The sequence below is a fragment of the Clytia hemisphaerica genome, unplaced genomic scaffold (assembly GCF_902728285.1).
Source record: "Clytia hemisphaerica strain Z4C2 unplaced genomic scaffold, Clytia hemisphaerica genome assembly, whole genome shotgun sequence".
Lineage (NCBI taxonomy): Eukaryota > Metazoa > Cnidaria > Hydrozoa > Leptothecata > Clytiidae > Clytia > Clytia hemisphaerica.
In genome coordinates this window covers 505,485-525,075 of record NW_027103353.1, presented here as the reverse complement: position 1 = coordinate 525,075, position 19,591 = coordinate 505,485, and the positions used below count along the sequence as shown (strand labels likewise).

At 35.3% G+C, this 19,591-nt stretch overlaps 1 long non-coding RNA gene across 1 annotated transcript; it reads left to right on the top strand.

Moving 5' to 3' along the window:
• The first annotated feature begins 5,871 nt into the window (after nt 1-5,871).
• LOC136820599 (uncharacterized) lies at nt 5,872-9,406 on the top strand. Its single transcript, XR_010848621.1, has 3 exons — nt 5,872-5,973; nt 6,153-6,402; nt 8,959-9,406. It is a non-coding gene; the product is annotated as an uncharacterized lncRNA (long non-coding RNA).
• Nucleotides 9,407-19,591: the final 10,185 nt, after the last annotated feature.

Below are 19,591 nucleotides of genomic sequence, written 5' to 3'. Positions count from 1 at the left end.
ATTATACTTCTAAAGATTTTGTAGAAATAAGACTGGTCAGCTCTTTTTGCATGAAAAAGATTATTCTTCGATTTGATTTCTTGTACAAAACTTTTCACTATTGGCCCTAAACATGTAAACTAGAACCCGCTTTGAAAAAGATTATTATAAATTTTTAAAGAGCTAAGAGTGTGATTTTTTCCGTGCCTTGCGTGCCTTAGTGTCCTTCGTGTCTTTCGAAAGAAAGTTCGTGCCTTTTTGAAAAAAAAAAGTCCATGTCTTTACAAAAAGGTTCGTGCCTTTTGAAAAAGAGTTCGTGCCTTTTGAAAGTCTCTTTCTCTCTCTTTTGCGTGCATTAATAAATTGAATACATGTTTTTTTTTATAAGCATAACGCTTATAAGCATATGAAGGCTCAGATTTGAGCATATATTTCAGCCTAAAATATTTCTCAAGTTATCATTTTCATCTGTTTAAAAAAGTTGGTAGAGGTCTAGTAAAAAATAAGACATTCCACGGCTAGCTAAATTCCACTGCTCCCAAAATCTGAACAAAGTTTTACAAAATTTCTGAAATTTCATTAAAAACTTGGCTCGGGGTGAATCATAAGCATAATTCTTAAGCATATAATAAACATAAACTATGCATGGATGCTTTGAGAACTGAAGCATACACGAGTCTGACCAAGGGGCATACACTTGCTTATAAAAAAAAACATGTAACTTGGATGATCATTATACATAATCTTCTATTTATTTCAACCTTCAAACAAGCGATTCTTAAACATTTTAAACCCTCTCCTAGGAGGGGTATTTATTTGAAATACATAGCTGTAAGGATGTCGAGTATGATGTAGAAAACCTTCGACTATTTCAAAAAATGGAAACATCAAAGACAAAACCCACACAACGAAAGAAACGACAAAAATCTAGAATGAATATTTACTGAGAATCTATGAGGTTGGAGTGGAAAGGGAAAATTTGATGACGTAGAAATCCGTCAATGCAAAACTCTTAATCTAAATCGATTACAAAACATCCCTGTGCCGTGGAAAAAGTTCCATCGGGAGTTATTGAAACTATTTAGCTTTATTCTTCTCTAAGGCGAAAATTAAAAAATGTAGTGTTCTGGAAACCGGCCGGGGTGAAAAAGAATAATTTTCTGACCTGGCCGTAGACTTTGTTAGTAGTTGATACATTAGTATTCAGGGCTTACTTCATACTGTTTGTGCATAAAAAGTTATCTTTAAAGTTCTATTTCAATGATGTTAAGTTATCAAAAATAGCAAAAGTTTTTTTCCACCTAGCCGCATGAGAGCTTTTATCCTTGATCTGCATTCCGGAAACACTACAATTTTTATTTTCTGGTAAACGCAAAACACCGATCATTGAGTTAGCCAAAAGAAATCGTCAAGTTAGCCAAAAGAACACACATCCCTGTGTCATAGACCCGCTGTCAGTAACCCGGTCAGATCCGTCCTGGTGAATGACCCGGTGGAAAAAAAATACTAAAAATGGTCTAATTTCAAGCCCCAGTGGAAAAATGAGTACCCGTTCAAATTTAGTTGAAATTTTCAAACCCAGTCAAAATTTAGAAAGTTATGACTCAATATAAAGGGAAACCTCGCACTATTCAGGTCACCCCGGTCAAAGAAAGCTGCAACAGTAGAAGCCCGGTAAATTTCCAACATTTTTTATTGTTCCTTTCGTTTAATTTATCAACTTCACAAAGTTGAAGTCTGTTTTAAACTATTTGACCTTTTTTAGAACCAGATTTTCGAAGAAGACTTTCTTCAATACGCAATTTGAATTTGAAATTTTTCTGCTTTTTATGTGACCTTATTCTTGCTAACTTTGACTTATGTAAGGCCTTTTTTATTGCAAAGAATTTAATACAAAGTTGTTATCGTTATCGTTATTTGTTGGTGAGACATTTTAGCCTCAGGCTTGTCTTCAGTGATCATCAAATAATCAGTAAATCACTTCATTGCTTAAACAACAAACTTAACGCAGCTTGTGTCTTTTCTTAAGATGCCACAACCACAAGTGATTATGTTATCAACGAAATGCAATTTTTTTATATGACAGCAAACTCAGATAACCAGTGAATAACTTATCGCTTAAACTTAAAACTTGACGCAGCTTGTGTCTTTACTTCAACCTCGTTCCCTGCGCATTATCAGCTTTTTGATGCTTACTGATAGCGCTAGATAATACCCTGGCATTGGCTGGTTTTCGAACGCGTAGGATTACGTATTTCAAAAACAAAACGTCAGATTTCATTCGTTCCTGGGTTTGAAACCATTGCATTGCAGTGTAACTTTGTAACGTCAGATTTTTTTATGACGTATTGTTTTGAGAAGTTCCCCCTCTGAGAGGGGGAGCTCGCATCTGCTAACACCAGGGTATTCTCTGGCTTCAATCAGTAACGTAAATAAAGCCTGGGATACACGGGGACGAGGTTGTCTTTACTTAAGATGCCACAACCACAACTGATTATGTTATCAACCATGGAGGTATAAAGAAAAACAGGAGTTGAATGTGTCGGTAATTGTTCGTTAAAGTCTGGATTTCTTTTATAAAATGTATCAAAAGAAATGCTAAGCTCGCCCGGTGAAATAAGACTTTTTAGTAGAACTCAAGTTTGCTTTTCATTTGCTTCACATTCTAATTGTCAGTATTGAAGATTCTAGTCTTTTAATATACTAAAATTGGATAAAACTTCGCCCACGAAACAAGTTTATGCTCCATTTCGTTGTCCGTTAAATTTTGTTTTGAAAAGATATTATCTCAAGCCAGAAAATTAAAAGTTCTTTATAAGCACGCACGATTTCACATTTCAGACTCAATTTGTATACATAAAGTCGCTGAAGAATTTTGGAGGAAAGTATCAAGCAATAGAATTCACCTTGAAGAAAACATTGGTCGAAAAATCTTATCATTTAATGAAGGATTGCCAAGTTTACAGGCCTTGTTTTAGTCCAAACATTTTCTTCCACTAATGTCAGAAACAATGAATCTCGTCTCATATAATGGGCTTTTCCAGAAAAAACCGTATACCCCCTGTTGAGGAGGTCCATAATTCCAGTTATTTTTGACAGATTTTTGTATCTCCCTATGGAATTCCGCCACATATCAAACCTTACCCCCATTGGAATGGAAATGGACCTCCTCAACAGGGGGTATACGGTTTTTTTTCTGGAAAAGCCCAATTAATAAGCTTAAATGAGCCAATAAGATTTCACCTACTCTTGTCCCCCGAATAGACGGGGGGTCCGAATAAGCAGGGGGGGTTGGAAAATTTTCTAAATTCTAATAAGCGGGGTGGGGGTGGAATAAGAGGGGGAGTAATTTGAAGACAGTTTTTTTTCAACTGATATCGATTTCAACAACAAAAAAGAAACTTTAACAAATGAACACGTAACATTTCATTCAACAAGAACATGTTGAGAACATTTTAGGCTTAAAACTCAAATTTTGAAGCCCATTTAAAAATACAGAAATTGTCGTTAAAAGTCGTTATAGTTATTTGTTGGTAAGATAATTAAGGGCTCTGACTATATTGAATTTTCATATTTCTTGTGTATAAAATGTGTTTTTCTGACTGATCTACGCCAGTAAAAGCATGACATATTATATATTTTCTGTTAAGCCAACTATTTCTGAATCTAAGATGGTAAAATTTGCGATGAAAAAACTTGATGGAGAAGAAAATGAAGACTTTTGTGAAGAAGAGTATTTCAACTTTGAGGACCTTATATTTTCGGCAAAGAAAAAACATTTTGAAAGATTCTTTGCACTAAATGATGGTGCATCTTTTGCCGAACAAAAAAATAGATTTTCGATAGATTTTTTTTTGTAAAAGCTTCTTCGTCTCAAAATCTTGAAAATGGTGGTTTTTGACCAATTTTTCATTCAAATTTTTCGTAAAAAAAGAGTCATAACTTTTGATACATCAAATTGAGAAAATTTTTCCGAAAATTTTTAGATAGTTCAATCTTTTGCAGATAATTTAAAAAATCCAAACAAAACTAACCAAACTAAGCACTTTTTGGAAAAAAGGATAATATAACATTTTATTAACGTCTTTTAAAGGTTCATAACGTCATCTTTGTAATCAAATAGCTTAAGTACTCTTGATAGAATAAATTCAGTTTATAAAGACAGTTTTTTAATAAAAGTGTCAAAGTCAAAGAACTCAAAACAAAAGTTTTATCTTCAAATCTAGTAACCGTTCTTTTGACTATGGTCAGAGCTCTTAAGCCACAGGCTTGTCGTCAGTTATCATCAGATAATCAGTAAATTAAGCACACCTTAACGCAGCTTGTGTCTTTAACCACAAGTGACATATTGAACATTTTTTTTATACAAAAGAACAAACGATATTAAGAACATAGGACTTTGATGGCTAAATTAGTAAGAACAAGTTAAGAACATTTTAGAGCTTAATATAATCTCAAATACCCAATCTCATAAAAAATTGCACAAAAATATTCCCAAAATGATGTAATTAAAGAACCATTTTAAAAACATTCTAAAATCAACTCAAAAAGTTAAGAACTTAAAAGTTTCGGGATGTTTTTTAAAAAAAAATTAGGGTGATCCTTTCAACATATTGTTTGCAATCAGGACTTATAAAGATATTTATGATAACGCCTTTTTTTAATAAAAACCAGTAAATTTAGACTTTTGTAGTATTTTTGCGATTATCAGGCTTAAGTACGTTCTTATATATATTTTCCTTAGTATGCCCATATTCACGTATGGCTTGAAATACCTATAAAGTCAACCTTTTTTAGAAATATGTTTCCCAGCTGGCACACAACGTTGTTTCAACGTTTAAGTAACGTTATTTGGACGTTATGAACGTCATATGGACGTTGTTTTGACGTTGTGTGCCATCTGGGTTAGCTTTTGTCAGACACACTATCTCCTATAATCGATTAACATAACACTCCCTTTGTCGATAACAATTCAGAACATAAACGAAACAAAAGCTTTAAATCACTTTTACGAATTCTTTTATAAATATAATCGATCTTCCCCTAGTTATTATTGTCATTGTTACAAGAGGTAGGTTTGGGGGGTACCTCTTAAGAAAAAGGACTAACGAGGAGAAAATCCATTAAGATTTGAATAGGAATCTTGTAAACGATTTTTCCAAGTTATTTTAAATGCGTAAAAAATTGGAACATGCAACAACCTTCTACTCAGAATCATGTTCGAGCCACAGATCTGTAAGCCCGAAGGGCTAGATCCGCGGCCTTTATCGAAAAGTGAAGCAAGTTTTGGTAGGATTTCCTACCAAAGAAATCACGTGACAACAAGCAATTTCACTGGTTTGAGAGATGCAAAATAGCGTTTGCCGCCTAATCTTTTTTATCTCGCGCTCCGAAAACAATTAAAATGCTAGATCCTATCCATCGGCACGAAACTCAAAAAGTCAAATTTTTGCTTCACTTTTTTTTGCTGAAGAAAGCTTAAAGTTGCCTATCTAGCCCTTCGGGCTTTACAGATATCTGTGGTTCGAGCTTGATAATTTTTTTTCCGGACACCCTGTATGTTGTTGTATAAATGAATTGACGGTTGAATAAAGAAAAACCATATTGGCATTCCGTGATAACAAGTCAACCAATGAGAAAGCTTTGATAAAATCAAAAGAATTCTATTGTATTTCTTAATCAATTCTCTCCTAGATGTGAACCCACCAAGTGTATGTAATAAATATGATACCACAAAAATTTAGCAAAGCTGGTACATTTAATTTCATTATTTCACGAACCACTTTTTTAATTATAATGGGAATTATTTAACGTGTGATACATTCTATTCCGAGCACCTCATTGGATGAATTTTGAAATAAATGAATCGTAAATAGCTCTTATTATAAAGCCTCAGTATAAAAAGAGACGAACGTATGACTTGAAAAACAAACGAAAAGCAAATTTCAAGCAAAGAAGTATACAGTGCAATAGTGAAATTGTGGACAACAGAAAGTAAGTACAAATTTATCAATTAATCAGATTTTTGAAAGTACTGACTTTTCCAAAGTTTTCTCAATACACTTTTCAATAGCTCAATGCGCTACCAATATTAAGCCTGAGTGACGAGATATTGAAACAAATTTTATAATTGAGCAAAATAAACAAAAAAAATTTTCTTGGTTTTTCTTTAGGCAATGGACATCAAAGTACTCATTTTATTCACCGCTGTTTTGGCAATTGCTTACTCCTATCGCATAAGCAATGACGACTCTAACACAGGAAGGAATTTCTACCAAGCGCTGCAAGATATGATTGATGACCGTGTGGCGGAAAAAATGGATGTAACATGAATGTAAATTTGGAGGTCTATGTAACAATGTTTACAGCTACGGATGTCATAAGTATGATAAGAAATGTGACGGTTCAGGATGCACAGAAATTGTAAGTAACATTTTGAAAGCATTTTGGTTTTGCAGCTCTCTGTAAATGTATTTTGACCTCTTGATTGACAACCACTTTTGTATTGTTAGATGTATAAATTGCCAAATAGAACCCTATGTACATTTACGTTAACTGTGCCTGAAAAACTATTGTAGTTTTTCACCCCTCTCCCCGGCCCGGATTTCCCATATTAATTTTCGCCTACTATTTCGCAAGATCGCACGGGAGAAAAAGGAAAGCAATAGATTATCGACCGCCGAAGGCGGTTAATCTTCCGAGCTGTATACGGGTAAAAAAGTTGGATTCAAAATTTGTCACAACTGTGCTATCCTTTTGAATATTTTAAAATTTGACTCGCCATTCATGCCCATTCTGCACGTTTTGCAGAATTTTGTCGGTTAAAGGTTTGAGCAGGTGAGACAAATTTGAGATATTTGTAGAATCGCTGGTTTTCTGAAATGTGTGGCGTTTTACTACGGAGATAAAAAAAGCATTTTTTCGGAGATAACGATGTTAATCATGAATAGATGAAAAACATGCTGTGGCGCCCCGCTAGGGAGATAAATGTTAAGTAAATAAAAAACTTAAAGTATTTATTAGCTTCTGATTCAAACCACACGTGATTAAACAACTCAGAATATACTAGCTCATCAAAATCACAACCCACGTCAAGGAACATATGTAGCAGAACTGCCACAGTGGTTTAGCTTATACATGTTTTTTTTATAAGCATACAAAAATCTGAAAACAGGCTCAGAGATGCTTAGGTTCAAAGCTTAATAAGGCTGAAAAATGTTTGGGATGCTTAAATCTAAAACACAAAATACTGAAAATCCGCAAAATTCCAGCCATAAAAGCAGGAAAAAATCATTTTTCGTAGGCTCAAGTAATGTTTGCCATATACTTAATTTTTCCCCAAAACTGAGCCTAGATATGCTTATAAGTGCAATGCTTATAAAAAATATCCATATTTTCAAGTTAAATCACGCAAACGAGAGTGTCGAAGTCATTGTCTAAACCGATGAATTCTTCATCAAATTTAAGGCGGTCGTTATCCATTGATGCGAGCACTGTTCTAGTATTATGAGACTCTCAAACTGCAGTTTTCTTAAGAAACACTGCGTGAGTAGCAATAACAATTTAAACGATGTAAGAATAGGAGTGGGCTGTACAGGGTCATTTTCATTTTTTTCGTCAAATCATGTCAAACTAAATTATTTTTAGCTCCGTATGGTATATTTACGCAGGATTAAAAAGAATCTTTGAAATGTTTTAAATATAAAAAATGTGGGAGCCCCTTTTCTGGCCCCCTATTAGACTCATATAAAGTATGACAAAAAAATCTCCAATTTGACCTGGAAACAATAACATTTTGTCACTATTATTTAAAAATTCTCATTATCGGATGTTTTAGGGCGTTGTCAAACCCCAAAAAGGGCAAAAAGGATTGGGTAGCTCTCGTAAACTTTGGAATGATATTTTTGCCCTAAAGTTTTGCATACCTACCCTCAGTTATCTATCTTGACGAATCCTGAGAATATTTCCCAAAGTAAATTCGTTATTTCGTAAATTGTTTGTCCGTAAAGAAAGGGGAAATATAGACGGACTAGGGCTCATTCATAAATCGTGTAATTCAATTGAAACTCCCTCTAGAAATAGGTATTCTTGATCCAAGAACAGTTTTGAAGCCTTTCAGAGTCGAAATTCATGTAAAAGTTTCAATTTTCCGCTTTCAGATCCCTTTTTACGTCTTCTGAACTTCACTGAGGTAATCCTAAATTAAGGAAAGTGTTTTTATCACATAGAGCACATTGTCGGCAGTTCTACGAGAATTTACATTATTTCAGATATAAAAGAAGTGCTTACAATTCACAAACATAAATTTTGATGGCTTTTCTGTTGTTCAAGATCATAGAAATAAAAGGTTGTCAAGTTTTCATATATTTAGGACGAGAAGTCACTCCCTCTATGTAGGAAAAATAAATTTTTTAAGATTTCACAATTTACACTGACAAATCTTCACCTGAAGAGGTAATGTGCCAAATTTAAGCAGGAAAGAATGTTTTCTCGCCTTTATAGTCTAGCCTTCCTCTTTTTTGCCTGCGTAAAGCCTTTGGGCTACGCCCAAAATGTCCAAAATTATATTTCTCGAATAGATGTTTTGATATACTTTATTTCTGTCCCTGAGGAGTGAATGTGCCAAATTTGAGCGGAATTAATCACTGTGTCTAATGTCCAACATAATTTGGGTAGTTGGGTAGATGGAAAAAGATTGATTTGAGGGCACAAACCTTAGTCTACAAAAAGGCTTCCCACATTTTTTTTCTTCATTTTTGTTCAGAAGTTCTGTTTGATCATGTCTACACTTATAAATTAGACCTCAAAAAAATTTAGTTTGACATTTTTGAAAAATCACCCTGTATAGCCCACTCCTACTAAAAAGCCAATATTCGATATTATGCCAAAACTACTGTAAAGTACTCGCATACAAAAGTAACAATTATTTTACGAAGTTTGAATATCCATATAATTTCCGTATAATTTTTGTAACTTTAGGGAACTTGCTGGCGTCAATGTTACTCAAACTCGAAGACATGGTGTAGATTGTCAGACGAAGCCAGACGTGACAAATTCTTTTCTTGTCAAAAAGATTCAGATTGTGCATACACCAGAGAAAAAGGATTGTTAGGAAAACCTGCTGGGGAGGTTTGCGAAATTAAATATTCTGCCACTGGCTCCGGGCCAATATGTCATGGATCAAAAAATCCCTTAACTGCTTAAGATGAAAAAAAATTGAATTTGTCAATGGTCATGGACAGTGTTATGTATTATATACGATTTTATAACTTACACCGCAATAATTTTCTCGATTTTCTTTTGTTTAATTTCAGGTGTTTCTTTGTAATTTTTGAAAAACCACTTTTTTAAATTTGTTTCATATTCTTCTAATATTTTTTTTTAAGTCTGGTTTATTAGTTCCAGAAAATATAATTGTTGTGGGATACATACATTTGTTCCTTTTTTCTGTTTGTGCATTGGTTTGTAAACTGAGGCCTTAGCTTATGCTTCTAATTTTTGGTAAGATTTGCTTACTTTGTGCTCATTAAAAAGTCATGTATTCAAACAATATTAGTCTGATTTTCAAAAAGAATCAAGATAGTTCACATTTTTGGGTGTGCACTTACGTTTTTACCTAACATGCCAACATATAAAAAATAATTTTCTACTGAATTGGTTAAAATAGATACTTCGATTCGCCTTTTGCTAGCATTTCCAGAGACTAGAATTATAGTACAATCAAGGTAATAATATTTGAGAACAAAAAGGGAGATTCGCCGGGAAGTTTCGAAACCACAATCGATTTATACTCTTAGGTTCCAAATAATTGCCCCCTCCCCTTGTTAATTTTTCGAAAATTTTCCAACCCCCCGGACCTTATTAGGACCCACCCCCATTTATTAATCTCTAAAAATATTTTCAGCTGTCAAAGAGAGCCCCTTATTTTGCTCTAAATAGCCTGATTTTAGCTTATTTTTGGGTTTAAGAAGTACAATTTTCGACCCCCCCGGAAATTAGGTCCCCCCGTTTATTAAAAACTAGAAAATTTTCCAAGCCCCCCCCCCCGTTTATTCGAACCCCCCCCCCCCCCTGTTTATTTGGAACCTAAGAGTAAGTGCTAGATTTAATGCTAGACCATAGTATAAGAAAGCCGCGGCTGGAATGATAACATCTGAATTTCTGTTATTCTATCTATGTCGTATTTGATGACTATTTGTTGATCAAGAAATCAGTAATGTAGCATCTTAAATGGTAAATTTTATTGGTTTGTCGTTAATACTTACTTCTCAGTGCATTTTAGACATTAATGATATGCTCTTGATAATACACTTGCATTATAAAATCATTGTAAAGAAAAATCAACACTAAGAAATTTAAACAAGCACAAAATGGCTGGACTGAAAGAACTCAAAAACTAATGAGGTGCCTCGAAATGCCTTCGCAATATTTCAGTGAAAGCTTTTTGGAAATCAATGAAAAAGTACATCAAGATAACACTGTGAAAATTTCAAGCCAGCACCTTCAAAGTTTATCATTTAAACTGACAGGAAAGTTGTCATATTGAATATAGTTCTTATAATTTCAATTTTAGCGAAAAACTATTGTTTCCACAAAATACCCCTAAAATATGTCCAACATTAGATCAAGTATTCTATTAGGTACAGATTCAAATATATCTAGCAACAAAAAAACTTTTTTTGAAGGAAAATAAGAGAACAATTTCAAAAACTATCTACCAATAATAAACTGAGCATCTTGATGTTCTTATAAAGCTGGGAGACAGAGATGGAACAGCAATTAACTGAATAGACAATGCGGTACATATTCCAGCCGCGGCTTTCTTATACTATGGCTAGACTTACCACATTAAGATCCGTGGATCCAAAAGTTCAATAAGGCTCTGAATATAACCCAAGTCTGCCAACTCCTCCTAAATTGAAATACTATTGTAGTGACAATAGCTTGCGTCACAAAGGTCAATTTCGTTAAGAATATTCCCACCAGAAATGGACTGTACCACACCACTTAGCCAGTAGATCACAAGCAGTATTGAAAAGATGTTCCGGAACATGTTCTATTTTGCCAAATTATTTCGTGTTGCGAGGCTTTGGATATCGATGCCTGAGATGACAAATATTCTGTAAATAACAACTTCAAAGAACAGCACCATGTATGTTTTTTGCTTCTCTTTATTGAAAAGAAAATCCGTGGTGGGAATGCAAGAACGTCGTCTATTTTGTTGGATTCTTTCGTGTCGAAAAACTCTCGAAATACGATTTTACTATTTATCTTATAAAAATATGTGTAGACGACTATCATGTAAAAATCTTTCAGTTTTTTTCTCAGAATCAAAAAAAGGAGGAGGGCCCGTCCGCACATACCTCTCATGCGCCAACCCTAGTACCCCCCGGGGTTACAGTCCATGATTTCGAAATTTAAAAACACATATGAAAATGTATGGGTGGGAATTCACCAGGGGGGATTCACCGGGTGGGAATTTTCCAGGGGGAATTCACCAGGGGGAATTTACTGGGGGGAATTTACCGGGGGGGAATTCACCAGGGGGGAATTGTCCGGACACCCGAAATACTGACTGTGTTATGTCAAATATACCGTCTACTTGCTGCACATAACAGCCTACAAGAATAGAACCACGTGCGTTTTGAGCTACTCTTTATTGAAAAGAAAATCCGTGGTTTGAATGCAAAAATCGTTGTCAATAGACAAAGGGCCAGTGGTACTGCAACACAAAACGTTGAAGTTTACTGATGTGTTTTCCTCTTCGATGAAACAATCGATCGTGGCTTAACTTTAGTAATGTTGACAACACACAAAATATAGGTCGAAGTCATCAAAGTACGTGCAACGTATTGATGTCAGGTAACGGAAGTTTTCTAATATGTTGTAGGATTGTCAACGAGACCGTAGTATAGACACACGGACTTTTAGCCAACCCATGTGAATAATCGGATTTTGGATAGATCGTCTCGTGCATCCAAGCTATGGGAATGACAAGACTGTCGTTATATGCCGATTCGATATAAGTAGCAAACTAAATTAGACAGTAGCAAAATCACTTGTAGCGTAGTGCAAAGTGTTGATATGAAGAACTGATGGATTGTCTCTGTCCCAGAATATTGCTTATAAAGATAAAATAGTCGTTGATTGATGCGAATTTAATTCATTAATGTTTTGTGTCGTTCTAAAACAAGATAAATCATAACTTTTAAAAGCTTAAGAGTAAGAATCAGAATTCAGAATAGGGTGAGAAGTGCGTTGTAATACACCCCTGTCTCGCAGCCCTGGTGGAATTTTTTGCTTCAGTGGGGATAAGAATCCCTATCGAAATCCCAATGGGGATAAAAATTTTATTGTTCCAAGGTTAAAAATCCTGTGGGATAGTTTTGGAGTGCAATTTTTAGACTTTGATTTTCGAGCGGGGATGAAACCAAAGTCAATTTCCCAGTGGGGCTGAAATTCCAGGGGAATTTTCCCACCAGCAATCAAATTTTTTCAGAAAAGATTTCCAGTGGGGATGGGGTCCCATTGGGTCTGTGACACAGGGGTATTGAAATGAAACTCAAATTGATGGGTAGGAAAAAACGGAGCGTACTTGGGATTCCTACTCGCCGGCGAGATGAAGATAGGAATCATTTGTCTCCCCACATGTCATTACTAAGTTTATGTATGTGTGTTTTTGTGTGGCATCCTGATATGTATGTGTGTTTTTGTGTGACATCCTGACATCCTGACTGACTTACGGCTGTAAGTCAGCACTTTTTCTGTCCCCGATTTTGCGGGTCCGAACTGCGGGTTATTTCGAATAGCTCCATTTACTTTACCGTCCTCTAAAGTGTAAATACATACTTGCTTGTCCTGAACTATCGACACGTACCTAAAAATCAAACTGAATTTTCAAAAAAGATAATTTATAAATATCCTTCTTTTAGCTCGTCTTACCTCTCGAAATAAAGACACTCTCTCAGACGATGATTCTCCTCTAAAATCTTTCCAAAGTCTACTATCAGACATATTAAACATCAATCTTAAGAAAAGATACTTCCTTTTAAACAAATGCTCCAGATTTTGAATACGTTGTATTTTTATTGCATCATTTCTGTTTGTTATGCTTACGGGAACAACCGGAGAAAGCCGGGCATCGTAAAATGTTTGCATCTCTTAAGTCCAAAAAAACACCGGTAATTTTAAATGTTCCGTAATAAAAAATTTATTGCGATTTATTGATGCGATTAAGGGGTCTTGTTTTGACGTATTAGACGACATTTTTGACAGGATTTCGAGCGTTTTGAAGTTGACTTGATCTAACCCAAGATTTGATTAAAATAAGACAAGTTAGTTGCATTGGTCTCACCCTTCTTACCAAAAGATGTCGCCATATTAATTACAAAAGGTGTCTCAGAAAATGTTCAGACATTACGATTCTAAACGAAACGGCTCCCAAACACTGCGTGCACGACTGACTTTTATACACCGGAGGCAGTTTCTCAATCCCGTCCATGCAAAATCTCTTGATCGGTGTTTTTTTCCAAAGTGGTACCCGCATTGAGAGCGTTGGATAAACTTTTTCTCACACACTAGTCACACGAGAGATGTAGCGCCGTTTGTCGTTAGGTAAAGTTTCGACAATACAATGGCTTCTTTGTGGGTACTACTTTCAGAAAAACTTTGATCACAGATGGTGGATATAGCTTGGTCCAAGGTTTGTAAAGGTCAGTGGTGAACACACATCTTAGACTTAGAAAAAGAAGATGTTACGAAACAAAATGGGTCGAAACAGTTACACTCTACTGTTTTCATAGGAACAGAACTATCTAGTCTAACTAACTAACTATCTATAAGTAGTAATCCAGTCGGTTATTACTTATAACTTAATAAAACTGTCAATCAAAGAGGCCCCCCCCCCAGTGGACCCTCAATTCACGCAATCACGCAATTTTTTTTCGAAATTCACGCATTCACGCAAATTTTCCTCGACTTTCACGCAATAACCCGATTTTTCAGAAATCGGAAAAATCTGGAAAAATCGGGGAAAGATTGGAAAATCGGGAGAACTGCATATAATCGGTGGAAAAAAGGGAAAATTCACGTATTCACGCGCAAGATAGCCCAGATTCACGCTTTCACGCAATCAAAAAGAGCATTTTCACGTTCACGCAAGTTTTTTTTAATTCACGCATTCACGCATTTTTTTACAATGTTCACGCATTCACGCAACCAAAAATGCCCATTCACGCAATCACGCAAACCGCTGGGGGGGGCCCCATCAAATAATGTAAACACTAATTAAATATTCAGCGTGCGTGAGAGAAAAGGAAAATAACCGACTAGAAGCTTCTTCCAAAGCCTTTTTTTCTTCACCTAAAATCGTAAGAAGAGACATACAGATTTCTGGAAATAATCATTTATTTATATGTTCCCATGTTTAATGCTACTATGAAATATCATCTAGTCAAAAAATTTGGATGGATTCTCAAAAACCTAAAAAAGGTTGTAAAATTAAACAACGTTTTTTGAGGGAAGAAGCTTCTAGTCGTTGAAATTCAGAAAAGACACGCAACCTCACCTCTTCGATTCTTTTTTTTTGGGGGGGGGCTTGAATTTTTTTGTATATGGGTCTGTTTTCAACGACTAGTTTACTAGTCTAAACTTTGCTGTTCTCTTGCATCCGAAGTGTTTCGAAACCAATATGAACCTTTTCTAGTCTTAACGAATACCATATCGAAGCAAAGCAATGCTAAACCATAACGTCTGAACAAGGTAAGGGCGTTTCGAAAATCTCTTTTGGACGCCAGAGCGATTTGTAAGCATCAGAAAGCCGATAATACGCTGTGAACGAGGTCTGAATTTATCCTAAGCCTCCATCTTGACTTATAAAAGATATATCATATATTATATAGGGCATTCTCTTGAAAGTAGAAAGGACACGTCCAATATTTATTCTATTTTTCTCACTTCTTGATTTCAAAAACTTCTCTCGTCTTTACTTCTAAAGCTTTTGTAGAAATAAGGCTGGCCAGGTCTTTTTGCATGAAAAAGATTTTTCTTACGCTTTTTTTTATAACAACAAACCATATAAGAAAACAAAATAATAAGAACAAGTTAACAACATCTTAAGGCTTCGCGGACTCTAAAACTCCCGATTTCATCGGAAAATGGACAAAAATACTCAAAAAACGCTGAAAATAAGAACATGTTAAGAACAATTTTATGCTTAAAGCTCAAAAAGTTAAGAACATCTGCTGAAGGCTTCAAACATTTTGGATGTTCCCGATAAAACAAACGTGTATGCTTTCATGTACAAAACTTTGCATAACTGTATGTTTATCGAAATCTTACTGCTCTCTCGCTCACTTCAGTAGTCAAATTTTTAAAAAGCTAAGTAAGTGATTTTTTTCGTGCCTTTCGAAAAAAAGTTCGTGCCTTTTTGTAAAAAAGAGTTCGTGCCTTTGGTTAAAACGTGCGTGCCTTTTTGTAAAAAAGAGTTCGTGCCTTTGGATAAAACGTTCGTGCCTTTTGGGAGCCAATGACGAGTATATTGGTCATGTGCTATGTAGGAGGGCAAAGCCCTCCTGTAATGCCTAGCTAGTTTGAGTTAGAAATCGTTATTTTTGGTCTAACTCGAAGGAATTGGATTGGGCTTCATAGTCAAGCAAAGAAAATCAAAAGTGAGTCTCTTTCCAGCGAGATTTTAAGCCAAAAAGTCAAAAAAAATGCAAAAAGTTGACAAAAATCCCCTTTTTTAAGATTTTGACCGTTTTTTGACTATTTTTGGTCAACGAGTGATCCAAGAACATCCAAATCTGGCCCTGCTTTACTTGATTCTGTCTTCTAGCGAATTCCTTTGTAGTTCTACCACAGGTACCTTTCTATCATTCAGACAAATTCGCCGGCGCCGAATGCACCTAAAAGAAAGTAGAGACTCTAAGCTATCCAACGAATTATAAATGAGCCTCTAACTCCTTCTATATCTAGAAATATAAGCATTTAAAGTTTGAACTAGTGATTTTCTTTAAAAATTTAGAAAAAAATGACCGTGACACTTAAAGAGTTAAAAGTTTCGGGATATTTTTGAAAATAAAAAAAGGGTCAACCTTTCACCATATTGTTTGCAATCAGGACTTTTTTTGAAATAAAAACCAGTAAATTTTGGCTTTTGTAGTATTTTTTGCGATTATCAGGCTTAAATACGTTCTTATATATATTTTCCTTAGTATGCCTATATTCACGTATGGCTTGAAATACCTATAAAGTCAACCTTTTTTATAGGCTATATATTGTTCCTATCTCTAAAGAAGGGTGTCGGAATTAGAAGAGGGGTGTCGACATTAGACCAACTTACGGTACTATTTTGAGAATCTTTGGTATTACCCGGCAGGGGGTTGAACCCACAACCTTGCGAGCCATGGCTGGATGCTCTACCACTGTACCACGATTCGCCTTATTGATTGAATATAGATCCATCAAAAGAACATACTATCTTAACAAAAAGTTTTAGAACAAAACTAAAGTGCCTTTCAATGCCTTCTTCATATTTTGGTAAAATCATCGATGGTAAAATTGTTTCTGGAATAAAGAGGAACTTTTCAAGATCATACTCGGGAAGTTTAACACAATTTAGATTTACAACTACAATCGTCGTTCAAATTTTGCTTTTTTCAAAAGGGCTTACATAAAATCCAAAAAATTAGGTCTACTAAATTGTACTTCTGATAACGTACAACGACACAGATAGAACACTCATCAATTTAGCTGGCAAAAACAATGCAGTCAACATTCAAGTCACGGCTTTCTTGTATTATGATTGAAGTGACACACCTCGTTTTCCAAGACGCACTGACCAATTACCAAAATTATTGGTCAGCCCCAGCTGAGCATTCATTTCGCTTTTATTCTGCAGAAGCAGAAGAAGCAGGGTCAGAAAAAAAAACGTGTTTCCCCGATTTCTAAAGTTTTCATCCGATCGGGTTAAGTTTGGTTTTCCGATATCTGTGTATTTGGTCTCCAGTTTTTTTCGGGCAGCGTTCCGGTTGGGATACGCTTTCAATTCATCCAATCGGGCTAAGTTTGGTTTCCCGATATGTGTCAAAAACAATTCAATATGGCTGCCAAAGCGGTGCCTTTTCGTTCGTTCTGTGTTTATATCTTGCCAGCTTTTATTTATACAATCATTATTGGCCCAGCGCTAGCGAGTGGGCCTTTAAAGAGAGTGTCACTATTTTTTTTTCCGTGTTTCCTTCTGTGTGTCCGTTTTGGTAGAAACGGCGCTTTATACCAGTAACACACTTTTTGCCGTCTGGAGAGGGAAAAGCTTGCGAAAGTCGGGTACTGGCTAAAAAAGTTATATTTTTGCGAAGCGAATATACATGAGCGAAGCAGTTTTGCTATCGTGTATATGTACCTTTAAATCTCACCTACGCTGGGGAGCGCAAATGAAAAATTACTATATATATCCAATCTTTCAAACGCAGAAATGATTGAGAAAGCCGTCCGCCCTTCCTTAGATGACCTACAATCACGGCGGAGAGACCTGGGATTACGGATGGTTTAATTCGTTTTTTTCAAAAAGTGTCGCCTCGTGCGTTTAGATATACCAATTCTTAAAAGCTACGGAGATAATACACGTGGTTATCGGTAGTAGATAAGCCTTGTTTTTATCTCCTTAAGGTTTAAATTAGGAGATCTAAAGAAGAGATCGAAAAATCAGCGCGGGCTGGGCGCGTTCAAGAAGCGTTCAACTGGCGCTCATTTTTCAAGAAGTCATTGCATTGACTCGAGCAAAATTCCTTTTGGTTTAGATTGAATCTTATTGGTAGTATGTTGAAGTGTCACTGGACTTTTTGTATGTTTTGAATTGATGGGAACAAAAGTATTTTGCGCTTTTGGATATGGCTAACCTGGAAGAATTTATTCCTCCCCTTATTCAGTGAGTGGAAGGAGAAATGTTTGTTTGTCGTTGTTTTTGAAATCTTGGCTTGACCGACCCTCAATGATGTGGGATCTTTGGTTTTTTTTTGTTTATGAATACGCATCGATGACGATGGTCAGAGATATAGAACATTGACATGTGACTGTATTATAAAGGATTTTATTGTTGGTAATGGTAATTAATGGTAATGACTTGTAAAATGTCGAAATACAACGACAAAACATGACATTATGTTCATGGATGCATTTTAACTGTTTTAAATTCCTGTGTACAAAAAAAGTCACATATTTTTTACATTTTATGTGAAGAGTTTGCTCCTGTTTGTCAACAACTCGAGTAAAAAAGGGTAAAAGACTGCCGAGTACTTGCCTCCAGCAAACTTAAGATAAGAGTTTCCCAACTTTGAAAAAAATCACAGCCAGTAAAATTTAGAGGTTATACGTAGTAGAATCGTTGAAGAATACTTTCTATATCTCAGTTTTTTTTATCTGGTTTTTCTTTATTTTTATCTCAGGATTTTACAGCGTTTAGAACTTTGTTAAATTTTTCATGATTTACGATGCAATGATACAATACAATATTCCTAATTAATATGGTTATTGAATTTTGAAACTACATAAGTGGGACATAAGTCAACTTATTTCTATTAAATTCTAGTCTTGAAATCCTCTGTATTTCACATCCCTGTCTCAATAAACCGAGCGATGTTTAAAGTTTGTTTAACTTTTTTGATTCTCTGGGCTCTTTGCAAGGAAGACCTTTTGATGAGGCTAGAGAGGTATTTTCCCTCCCGGGGCGAAATTTTTGCCAAGTTTTCCAGCGGGTCTATGACACAGGGAGGTTTGTGTTAGGAAAAAAGTTTTCGAATGTTATTTTTTTTCGAAAGTTCGAAATTTAAAATTAGAAAGATTCGAAAGTTCGATTTTGAACGCAAGGAGTTGTTCGAAACCGGAAGTAAAACGAGTCTAAAACAAAAACTAAGAAATGAAAATACTCAGGGCGGACAAATGATTATTGAACTTTTCACAACGATTAATGAAAGAATTCATATATTTTCCCTCAAACCCGTAGATGTAAACGTCGTAAGTTTGTACACCTGAAGTGTTTGAGTGTATCCTTAAAGAGGCTCGGTCTTCCTGAACCTGAGCAGTTGTCGGGGTTTCACGGGGTTTACATTTACGAATTGGTTATGAATCTATTTTAACTTGCAATGTCTAGTGTGTGACCCTATAAATATTTTGCTTGCAACTTGCGAATCGAGTGACTTGCCTGGATCGCTTCGCAATTCTTATACATATACACTAGTATGGTGGCCCATGAGAGCCAAGTTAAATTGTTTTGACATTTTTATATAAAAAATTCAAAATACTTTACTTTCCACATTCACTTTTGCAATAGCTTTTAATTTAAGTTTTGAACTAAATTTTGATTTCAAAATTGATTTAGTTTCTATTTTCGTTTCAAATTTAAAACGGGTTTGTTTTCAAAAATGATTTCCAACTCAGCCCATCGAGGCCATGTCATTTTAAAATCAATTTTAATTCTTTTTAAATGAATTGATCTGACAGCCCATTGAGGCCATTCATATAAATGAGTAAATTTCAACAGATAAAGTTTCTTTTGATAATAGAACGAACCAGTTGTTTGTTTTAGGGGGTCACATTGGGGTTTCCTCGGAGCCAA